Source organism: Lactuca saligna, chromosome 4 (assembly GCF_052625555.1).
Source record: "Lactuca saligna cultivar CGN05327 chromosome 4, ASM5262555v1, whole genome shotgun sequence".
NCBI lineage: Eukaryota > Viridiplantae > Streptophyta > Magnoliopsida > Asterales > Asteraceae > Lactuca > Lactuca saligna.
Window position 1 is genome coordinate 85215161 of NC_136420.1, and position 13044 is coordinate 85228204.

The following is a 13044-nucleotide window of genomic DNA, read 5'->3' on the forward strand; positions in this document are numbered from 1 at the left end:
TTTGAGCATTCTTTTTATGGACACTCTCAGGTTTACATATTCTATGACTTTCATTTAGATCACTAAGGCTAAAAGTCTCTCTATCATAAATTCACTATTTACGTCTCCCCGGTGCCGTGCCGGTTCCGTCGCGAAACTTCGACGAGTCATAACTTCTTCGTTATAACTCGGATTTCGGCGGTCTTTATATGTACAGAACCCTTGAGATATATTCTACAACTTGGTTAATATTATTTATTCTAAATAATATTTTGTCTAAAAGTCGTTTTGGATCCCTATTATATCAAAATTGACTAGCCCGGATCTATGGGCGTTACAATACACGACAAACTCAAAACTGGAAACTGATTTTGAGCCATTGTTATATACCGAATTTGAATCTGGTCTGGAGTCATGTTTGTAGAAGGTACACCTTCAATTGTGAATTTGTCACCGTGTTTTGCATTGAAATATGGTTACAAGAATCAATTCTCTTGAGTTTCAGTTAAGTGTAGACAAACAATAGCAGATTCATCTGTCGTGGAGACTGCAGATTAAATTAAATTAAATGGATTTTCTTTAAATTAGAGATTTGGGTCTCTGAATGACACATCGATTTCTTTAAGTCATCAATTTCTTTATATGTTTGGAAAATGAGGTTTTTTTTGTATTTTTTATGCTTATACTACTACATATTACATCCAACATACAGTCTAATAATGGTTTGGCAGTTTGACCCAATCAGTTCTTCCTTGAAGGTTTGCGTGCATATCCATACACTTTCTTTTTTGTTTGGACTTTGGACTATGATTTTTGTTACTTTACTTCTTAATTTACCGAAATGGAAAATGAAAACCAAGTTGTATTTTTTTAATCCTTTGTAGCTTACAAAGTCAAAAGGGGATATTATTCAATCGCTACTGCAGATATCAGAAAGCTTACAACTTTTTACAGTACATGTTATAGTCTCTACTACAAACATATTACATTTGTAAAGTGTTCATATATTTCTTTTTTATATATATTTATGTTATTTAATTTTGAGCAGATTTAGAAACCTCATTTTCAGGCTGTGTTAATTGACTTCTTTTTTTGTTGGAGTGAAAGGATGGGTTAGTTGCAGGTAAGGCTAGCCCGCTATTTCAATCTTTTATTATTTCCTTGAATTTTATAATATTAAGTTAAACTAACCTTTCTTGGTAATTACATTTAACTTCATATTTTTATGTTTCTACTGGAGATGAAAAGGGTGTTATCATAAACTTCGTATTTTGCTTTGAAGGTTAGCTCTATTTCTACAACCATTTTTTAAACTATCTATTTGTTTTTTATACCCTTTAATGGCAATACTAATAGTTATAGATATTGGAGTTGGGGTCTTTCAGTCGTTTTAAATGACAAATGGACTGACTATCATGCTGAACAGATGGATGCAATTCAAAAACATATAAATGCCTTGAGGTAACTATCTTTTGCTTCATTTAATATACATTTAAAATGTTATCTGATTAATTATTAATTATTTCCATTTTGTAGTGATGGTGAAACATTTATCTCAATTGATGATTTACACATAAACCTTTGGAACTTTGAAATCAACGGTCAGAGTTTTAATATTGTTGGCATGAAGCCTGCAAACATGGACGACTTAACGGGTAATAGTATTTTTATTTATTTTTCTGATTTTTTTTACTGACTTTTCTTTCTTACTAATTACTCCATATGAAACTATAGGAATCAATAACCTAAGTTGAGCCTGAAACAACAAACTGTGAGGCGAAGAAAAAATTAGTGAAAAGTTAGCAAACCTCAAACGATGTGATTGTCGATCAAGCACATCATACATACTTTTAAAGCTATCATTTTCTTTTCTTAAATCTCATTCATTTGAAACCCTTTTTTTATTCTTCCTCAAACCACATTCATTTGAAACCCCCTTTTTTAATTAATGCAATTCAAAAGTTTTCTTAATTATGATTTAACACTCAAAAGTTTTATAAGTTATATTATGTTTAATTAGCATTTAGTGAAAAGTTTACTATAAAAAAGGACAATATTTTGGGAAGACATGCATACAAATCATATACAAATTTCAAAATAAAAACAAACTTAAAGGTTTTGTGTTGGGTTGGGTCTTATGACTACTTTTTGAGATATGCTATTATACTAGAGATTTTAATTTGTAAGTTTGTTATACTAATTCGTTTTTATATTTTCTTTGTTTTTGGATTATTGTAATACAGTCGTTGTATATTGTGGTTTAATCGTTAATATATTGATCATATGTTATATAGGGTGATGTCGAAAATATTTAATTAAATATTTTAAATATGTTTTTTTTTTGTAATTGTATCGTTTCAAAAAGATAATTAATTAAAACCCATACATATGTTATACTTTCCATCTCTCTCTCTCTCTCTCTCTCTATATATATATATATATATATATATATATATATATATATATATATATATATATATATATATATATATATATATATATAGCGGTTAAAACACTTCAACCAAAATTCATTTAAAATCTAATATTTCAAATGGTTTTTAATAATGATTGTAAAAATTTCAACATGTGTTACATAATTTATTGATTAATAAAAATAATAATGTTTTGAAACTCCTAACTCTTAAACTTATATTATTTAATTTGTTAGTTAACTAAAATATTTTTCCTACATAAATATAACATTTTTATATTTGGTTACTCATATTTGTTTATGTAATTAGAAAATAAGGTGTACATAGAATGACTACTTCAATTTCACATAGGAATCGATACCACTAGAGTGGTATGTTGTCTTTAACCGGTGGTAGGAGATCCACATACCCTTTTTAATTATTTATATTAATGTTTGGTAATATCTATTTTATATTTCTATTAACCTTAATTTTTTAGGTACAAATTCAGGAAGAGGATTCTCGGCGCACCAACATAAAGTCAAATGTACACCTTGCAAATTATGTAATTAAAAATTAAATATCATATTTACTAATCGATTTATTTTAAAACTCTTGATGACATTTATGTATAATGATATATATATTGTATGACTTCATTCTTAATTTCAATGTTTAATATTTGAAAGTTCATATATGAAACCTTGGATGTTTTGGTATAATATAAATAGTGTAATACAAAGTTTATTAGTTCAATATTGTTTATTAATAGCTCATTCAAAACAACTTATTTCTTATTTTATCCAAAAAATATTATCGAACATAAGAAAAGTAGATTATATTAATGTTATAAAAAAATTTAAAATATATATTGGATATTATAAAATTAAAAGTAAAGTTTATAAGGTATGAACTATATTAGATAGTATCAAAATATAAGTTGATGAATTTTTATGTTATTTGATAATTCGGTTAATGTCCAAAACATGACTAAAAACGTAAATTTCAACATATTTCTATTTTTTCCCACAATTATTTTAACCACTTAGATGCATTCTTGCGCAACGTGCGAGGTTACGCCTAGTATAACATAACTGTTAACTTGATATAAAAAATTCCATTCCATTCCTATTAAAAAAATCTACTCTTTTTCATTCCATCCAACCAAACAGGTGAAACCCTATGGAATCAGTTGTGAGTACTTTCAAGATGCACCTTTCTGTAATTTCTTTTTTCTTTTTGCTTATTTTTAACATTTATGCAGTGGCGACCGATCTCCCCTTTGCGAATCAAATAGTGGTAGGGTCAAAGATACTTATCCTGATAATATACTTGCCCCAGTTTTGAAGGTAAATCGTTTCAACTTGTCTTTTATTGTTCATTTGAAAAATCTTGTACAACTTTTACATTGTTTTGTTGTAATTTCTCAGGCTTTGATAGAAAAAACAAATATTAATCCAGCTCAGGTTGGAGACATTGTTGTTGGATCAGTGTTGGCGCCAAGCTCCGAAAGAGCAACTGAATGCAGGATGGTTTCTTTTTATGTCGGCTTTCCTGGCGTGGGAAGAATCTGTTAACCCAAAAGTATAACATTTTTACCCTCTTTGTTAATAATAATAATGATAAAAAAAAGTTTCCATTTTGGACTGTTTTGAACATCTCTTGTGCTTTATTGGCATAAGATGAAAACCATGGCACAAGGCCAAGATTGTCCTCTTCCAATGGGAATCACATCAGAAAATGTCGCCCAACGCTTCAAAGTAAGAAGACAAGAACAAGATCAGGCTGCAGTGAGTTAAATTAATTTATTATGTTTTTTTCTGTTTAATAAAGTTTTATTTTAATTTATTTATTTATTTGATAATGAATAGGTCGAGTCACGATCTCTGTTGATGATTGGATGCGCCCAGGGGTAAGTTTAGCAGATCTTGCAAAATTGAAACCTGTTTTTAAGAAAGATGGGTCTACCACTGCTGAAACTTTCAACCAAGTTAGTGATGGTGCTCGAGTTGTTCTGTTAATCAAGAGAAACGTTGTTGTGCAAAAGGGATTGCCAATCCTTGGTGTATTTAGGTATGTGGGACCTGTTTGTTACAAAACAAAATAGGTTGTACTGTGATTGGCAATCTCTTGCCGTATTGTTAACGAAGAGAAGCCTTGTTGTCCAAAAAAAAAGTTAAACATTGAACTAAAGTTAAGTAATAAATAGAAGTAATTTATTACTTGAGCCAGTTAATATCAATTGAAAATCTTAGACTCTTAGGTATATAAAAACTCACCATTTATGTAAAGATTAATTTAAGCTCGGTCCATTTTCCTTTATCATCAATTCAGAATCATCCTTGAGCCACTTCACTCGCTCTGGCAATTATAGGTACAATCAAAGATGTTGGTCTACAATTGGAAGACTTTTTCATCTTTTTTTCATTAAAAGCTGTGAGTGGAGAAATAATTGCTATATATGTATTTTGCTTATTCTGGTAAAGCCATTTGCTTCACAATATTTATATTGCCAAAAGAAGCTTAAAGTTGACCAACAAAAGATCAATGTGAATGGAGGCGTTATGGTCATTGGACATCCTTTGAGTGCAATAGGTAACCACAACAAATACACTTACTCTTTATGTCATTGAAGTAATTATAATCCCAAAAAAAGAGTTAATGGTGTGTGATGAGATGCAAATAATTACTATTGTAGGAGCATGATGTGTTGCGACTCTGTTGCATGAAATGAAGAAGCGTGTAACTTTGCAGGGAACTCCAAAAATAGAGCCTAATACTGATCTGCAACATGTCGTTGAGGTTATCATTTTTTCATTCATGTTAGAAGAACTTTTTTCTTTATTTATGATCTAATGGTGTTTTCAAATGCTTTTGTTTTTTGAAGATTAAAACTCTTTTATTAAAAATCTTAAATTTGTTTAACTTAATAATGAGAAAGTACTATAGAGTAGTAAAATAAACCGTTATAGTTCAAAGGGTATAAGCAGCCATTGTTGCTGCTATGTGGATGTATTTTTTCGTTCTTTTTTAAAAAAAATTATATATATTCCTATTATTATGTATTCTACTTTTTTTAATTAATATGAATCCTTGTAACGAGATGCAACTATTTACATACAAGGCTGGTTTACAGTTTGTCTTCATGATGTTTTGGTTACCGCACTGAATGTGTTTACCTGCCCCAAGTCGGCTGTAATTACCACCCCTTAATCATTCCATTATGTCCCTTCAGCTCAATTATTTTTATCCTCTAAATTTACCATATATATACATGTTACAAAATAAAATATCCATTAAAACACTAATATTCCTTCATACTACATACCGAAAACCAAAGAGCTAAAACCCTGGTCGTAACCGAAATGGTCCCTTGATTATAGGTTATATTGCATTTTGAGTAGAAGATGTCCCCTTTTAGAAAGACAAGGGCTGAAACTTTCTTTCAGCTTAATTCCAAAAAATGGCCACTTCACTATTAAAGATGTCACCTTTTAGAAAGACAATGTGAAGAAAAACACATATACATATTTTCTTTCAGCTTAATTCTTTGACTAGATTTTTTTTTTTTTTTTGCAACTTGCAGATATTATGATACACCACAATATTGTAGCAACATTCACTTCAAATGAGAATAATATTGCTTCTACTTGATACATTTAGTTTGTCTTTGTTTAGTTTTTTTTTTTTTTTTTTTTAACTTTTCTTATTATATTAGTTGAAAAACAAAAAAAATATATTATGATCAGAATAAAGCAAAGTGCAAGATTTGTTTTTTGTTTTCTTGTTTTCTTGTTTTTTTTTTGTTTTTTTTTTTTGTTTTTTTTTGTTAAAGCAAACATATATTTTGTAGATAGACTTTCACTTGCTATAATTGAATAAAATTTCCAAAGTACAATGATGCAATAGGAAGTAATGGAAGCATGTTGTTATTTATTGTATTAACACATTTTTTTTCCCACTTGTAGGTTGAAGGTTTTTTTTGGATCAATGTAAACATCCAGGAAGAACATTTAATGGTATGGTCCGTTTAAAGTATGTTGTTCTTTTGATCTAAGAAAATGTTCTCCTTTTGAACATATTGTACTTTAACAATTCAACAACATACTTTACAGAGGAATACCGTACAATTGGAGCCATACTACAACAGATTTAACTATTATGTATTTGTAAATGAGCGAATTATAGACAATAGCAACATACTTTACTGGTCGTAACTGAACCCCGCGGAGCGGGGTTTCCCAACTAGTTATTTTTAAAGGAACTACCTAATAAGTTTTTTAAGAAAGGAATATCATTTTTTTAAGGAAGTTAATGAACCCATATTTTTTATACTTAATAACCATTTAGAAGAAACCGAATGTTTAAATATAGCACAATCCATCTAAAATAATTAAAAAAAAAAAAGAATTAGAAACATCATTCAATGACTCTCGTTCCATGCGGCTTCAAGCCTTAAATCGTTGAGCCTGCCAACTTCCATTCGACAATCAATGTCTGACCAGGCCATTGCTCAGTCGCCCTTTGTTGTTGTTCATCCCCTCCATCGACCATAATCAATCCACAACTTTAAAATCTTAGATTTCTTGTATACGTAAAAAAAATGAGTGATTAATTTTTAAGTGATAGTTTACTATTGTATATTGAAAAAATGTTTTAAAAAATATCAATAACGACAAAATTTTAAATATGTTTCAAGATATAAGACCTCATATGGTTCATTTGTAAGAACTTTATTAGAACTATTGAAGTAATGTTTAAATATTTTAAGACGTACAATCTGATCCGATTTCGACCCGACCCCCCGCCACCACCACCACAATAACTTTTTACTTTTTAATATTTTTTTCAACTCATTTACATTAAGAACCATGTAGTTTTTTGTTCTAAATTCGCCACTGACCATCTATAGACAAACATTGTCAAAAAGACAAGAATTGGTCAATTGTGTCGACAACATGGACCATTTATGTAATTTTGTTTTCTTATAATATAATATGGTATATGATTTGTGGGAAGAACAGAGTGTGACCGTGTAACACATTTTGATGGGGGCCACTAAATATATAAATACAAAATGCAATTGACAGAAAGGAAATTGGTTGCCGCATAAGATGTGTTGAATAACAGAGCAGCCTTCCTCTCTTCCATATATAACGCATTCATACTTACCACATCTCTCTCCACCGTTTATTCTTTCTTTTTCTCTCTAAAAAAAAAATTCACTAAGAACCACTCTGATCAGCAGATCCACGGAGATCATATTCTGACATTTTGTCTCAGTTGCATAAACATCAGCATGAAGAAATCAGGATTCTTTGCAGCTTCCATGGCTGCCGCTTCTGCTACTACCGCCATATCTGGCTCCAGTTCCAAAAATCAAACTTCTCACGAGGTAAGTAAATCCAAAATTCGTCATATCATCGAATAAATCTCACGTTTCTGTTATTTAGCTCGTTAGTACTTCGATTTGCGAAGTGGATGATTGATAGAAGTTTCTGTTTTCTATTCATGTTCAGGATCATCAAGGATCGAGCAAACACAGTGAAGATTCTTCCGAGAAATCGAATTGTTGCGTGGAGAAATTCGCTCCGAGGTTTGATGGATTGAGGTTTATCGAAACTCTGGTAACTGCTCACCGATAATAAACGTATGAGATCTTCCATTTTTTTTTTTTTTTCATGTTCTTGCGTGATTTAAACGCTGTGAAGCTTATCGCCATGAGGCCCAAGGCTATTTTGGTATTATTATTATTGTATTATTAACATAACAGATTAATTAAAAGTTAAATATCAATTTATTATTATGGTTCATAAATTCTGATGTAGAATGTGCATCTGCAATTTCTTGTGGCTTTCGTTGTTAATTTCATTAAAGTAATCTGTTCACATGTCTACGTCTAGTTTTAGAAAATAGAAATCGTCTAACACAACACAACCAATAATTATGCCAGCAAAGCACGCAAACTGTTCAATTTTTGTTGTACCTCACAAACTTACAGTTGTACTTTCGATAAGTCACGGGCGAGTTTTGCGTGATTATTGAGATACACTTTTTTTTTTGGTTATTTCAAAAGACATTGGATGAAAATCAAACGCTTGTCTAATCAATAATCAATTAATCAGCAATTCATATTTTTGAAAAAATTGTGGTCTATCTTCTTTAATATTTTTTGAAAAAATGCAAAAATATTATATATATTTCTCAATATACCCACAATTTTGCATTATTTACTGCCAAATGTGACTATTCAATAATGTGTTTTATAAAATCATAAATAAATATAACATTTTAAAATATAAATTATTGTGTACGAAAAAACTATTATATACCAATTTTATTTTTTTAAATAACTATAAACAATATTACACTGAATTGTGTATGAAAAAAAAAACTATTGTATACCAATTAATGCTTCACGGCCTAGGCTTATTTGACATTGCTTCATTTTATATAGTATTTTGAGGTAAACATTGAGTAAAGAACTCAGCCTATTAATTTTTAAATTAAAAAACGGGATAATGACTTAAAAATGTAATATGTATTTTTTGATTTTTATAAATTTGGTCACTGAGTTTTTTTCGTCTACATTTACCCCTTTAATTTGTTAAACTGTACACATTCAGTAGTAATGACCGGTAACTCCAGGTTAGTCGGTAAAAATGACTTAATAGAGTAATATATTTTTCACTTTGCACACATTTAATCATTAATATTTTTATATACATTTAGTCATTAATATTTTTTTGGTTGCAGAATAAGTAATTTTTGGTTTTGTACTTATTCAATACTTATGAACGATTTCTTTTGGTTTTTCTCATTACATCTTACACGGAACAATCATTAATAAGGTGTTTGAGCTTTTAATGCTTATGTCCATCGCGATATCGAGTACATGGTTGCTTAGATCATGTGTTCTGAATGTCATAACTTCTTCATACTATCTCAGATTTTAACGATCTTTATATTCCTACGTTTGTATTTTAGTTTAGTACAATTTTTGTTTATATTACTCTAGTTAAAAAGTAATATATTTTTACTCACGATCTTTATATCCATACGTTTTTATGAATGCCTATATGGATGTTTTTTTTAATATAATCGTAAGTAAGAATATATTACATTTTAACGATAATAATATTATTTTATTAATCATAAAATAATAATAATAAAATAAAGTATGACTTAATTAAAAAATGAAAAAATTATTTCATTAAATATTGCATAAACAAAAATGAACTATAGTGTAATTTTCCGTAAAAATAAATTATGTTTAAGATATAAGATCTAACTAAATTGATATATTATATTTATTTGTGAATGGTTTATTTAACTGCATAACTTATAGCAAATTTTATTAATGAAAGAAATATTATTTTCTTATTTTACTAGGTTTAAACCCATAGATATTACGGTGATAAAAAAAACTATTCATAGTTATAAATCGTTAGGTTACATTGTTGTTCAAAATTATTTGGTTACCAATAAAACACAATAGTTTGTGTTTGATATGCATAAGTTTGATTAGAAACTAACTTTCTTTATGAATTTAAGAGTATATTTCGGAAAGAGTTTTAATGCTTATGTCCATCGCGATATCGAGATTTTAACGATCTTTATATTCCTACGTTTGTATTTTAGTTTAGTACAATTTTTGTTTATATTACTCTAGTTAAAAAGTAATATATTTTTACTCACGATCTTTATATCCATACGTTTTTATGAATGCTTATATGGATGTTTTTTTTAATATAATCGTAAGTAAGAATATATTACATTTTAACGATAATAATATTATTTTATTAATCATAAAATAATAATAATAAAATAAAGTATGACTTAATTAAAAAATGAAAAAATTATTTCATTAAATATTGCATAAACAAAAATGAACTATAGTGTAATTTTCCGTAAAAATAAATTATGTTTAAGATATAAGATCTAACTAAATTGGTATATTATATTTATTTGTGAATGGTTTATTTAATTGCATAACTTATAGCAAATTTTATTAATGAAAGAAATATTATTTTCTTATTTTACTAGGTTTAAACCCATAGATATTACGGTGATAAAAAAAACTATTCATAGTTATAAATCGTTAGGTTACATTGTTGTTCAAAATTATTTGGTTACCAATAAAACACAATAGTTTGTGTTTGATATGCATAAGTTTGATTAGAAACTAACTTTCTTTATGAATTTAAGAGTATATTTCGGAAAGAGTTTTAAGTGATTTTAAAAACTTTTATCTTTTTAGGAAAAAATTGATTTTTTTTATTTTTTATTTTTTATAGATACAATTCTAAACACTTAAAAACTATAACTTTATGCTTTTAATCACCAGCTAAAGGTTAAATTTGTCAAACAATAAATAAATAATTATATATATATATATATATATATATATATATATATATATATATATGAAAAAAATGAATATATCCTTAGGGGTATATAAGCTTAGGTACTCAAACTCACTATATTACATTGTTTTTTTTTTTATCATATATATATGCATTGTAATTGTCTAGTCTTCTTCTAATTTAGCTTCTAACATTATTTAATTCCAAAAAATTTATAAATTTTATATTTATATTCCTCTTATATAATTTTCATTCTTAACTATAATATATATAGCCTAGCAGGTGTTCGGCATAAAGATGTGATGTGAGAGGAAGATAATAATAAAATTTCAAAAATTTTGAAAGTAAATCAAGTTAAGAGTTGAAGTTTAAGAATATTATAATGAATATATATAAAATAAAACGACATAGTATGATGAATTCTATGCACCATATGAGAATATTACTTGATTTACAAGTTCTGCCGGCAGTAAGTTTATTTCTTAAAGATGCTTTTTGGTTCAATAATATATTTTATATACTTTAATATGTTTTGTATATGTTTAAGCATGATCAATATATTCTTCGAATATTCGTTTGAATATAAGCTACATAAAATTCATCCTTAATTATAAATCTAATTATTTATTGCCTTCAAGTTATAACCTAATGTTTAGCCTAGTTGGTAAAGCTTAGAACTTTATTTCATGATATTTTAGGTTTGAATTTTATTGTTGATATTAATTATAAGTAGGACATATTCAGAGGTGGAAAATCAAAGTTTGTTCGATCAATGATTTGCATACATAGATTGATCGATAAAAATTAATAGGTTAGATATCATGATAATAAAATGTATAGTAAATCAGAATATATTAAAATATCAATATACTAGTTTTAGTTTTAGTTATAAAGCAAAATTTTATCTTATTAAAAATATATAAGTGTTTATTGCACAATAAATCGATTCAAGTATGCTTTGTTTTTTTAACCATAATATATGTATATTTCTATTCGCCGTTTCCAAAAACATAATAATAAATAATAAATTTTATTCTATTTTCGAAAAAAACGTGTGTAATGCAATGTACGTGGGAGTCTATATAACACTCATTTCTGCTTTTACGGTCAATTTTTTCTTTAATAATCCGCTGGCGACTTTGTTTTTTATTTATTGCGTATTTTCCACGAGGAGGAGGAGCTAATATTCATTCAATTATAAGGGACGGGGGCCTACACATTACGCACTCTTCCACCATCACCGTATATATCTTTATATCTTTATCTTTTTAGATATAACAAAAAATAATTATTATTTCAGGATGCAAAACATTACAAAATAATAATAATAATAATAATAATAATAATAATAATAATAATAATAATAATAACACTAAAATACAATAGATAAAGTGTAATATGAGATGGCATCAAATATATGGAAACATGCTCGTAACATGAACTATTATGGTGATATGAAGTTTGGACTAAAGAACCTGAAAGCGAGTGATAGACACCCTTGGTCATAATGCTAGTAACTTGCTCGTTAGTAGAAAATAGAAATATAACGACGGAAAAGGCAAAATTATGTATTCAATATGTTGGGGTCATCTTTTAACTTTTAAATATGGGATTTTTTAATATATGTTAAGTGTATATAAAAAGTATTAATTATGAGAAGTATTACTATAATTAAATGTGATAAACATTAATTATAAATAATATTTTTTATAAATAATATATTTTACATTTAATTATGGTAATATTATACATATTTAATTTTTATCATATTTAATTATGATAATATTTGTTATAATTAATACTTCAATTAATGTTTCTTATATCTACCCTTAAGATACATATTACAAAATCCCTTTAAATATTCTCTAATATCATTGAAAGGTTAGAAAAAATAGCCTTTATCGTTATTTATTATTATTATTATTATTATTATTATTATTTATATATATATATATATATATATATATATATATATATATATATATATATATATATATATATATGGCTAGGTTATTTTGTTTCTTACATTTATTGTGTGCTACAATGTATCAATAGAAATTTAGTAAATTAAATAATTATTTAATTAAATAAATGTATATATTAAATTATTTCCATAATTATATGTATATTAAATGATATCCATAATTATAATTTTTTTTTATGGAAACTAATTAAATATGTTATTAATGTCATCAATAACATTATTTCAGAATGAATTCACATCTATGTTTTTATATATGAGTTCATATTTGTTTCAGGGTTCACTCACTTGAAATACAATAAAGTTT

The 13044-nt window shown here is 27.1% G+C and overlaps 1 long non-coding RNA gene and 1 pseudogene across 1 annotated transcript; both read left to right on the plus strand.

The window, feature by feature from the left end:
• The first annotated feature begins 1405 nt into the window (after positions 1 to 1405).
• LOC145039843 (3-ketoacyl-CoA thiolase 2, peroxisomal-like) lies at positions 1406 to 6044 on the plus strand (annotated as a pseudogene).
• A 1367-nt stretch (positions 6045 to 7411) lies between these two features.
• Positions 7412 to 8207, plus strand: LOC145038651 (uncharacterized). Its single transcript, XR_013679479.1, has 2 exons — positions 7412 to 7785; positions 7910 to 8207. It is a non-coding gene; the product is annotated as an uncharacterized LOC145038651 (long non-coding RNA).
• Positions 8208 to 13044: the final 4837 nt, after the last annotated feature.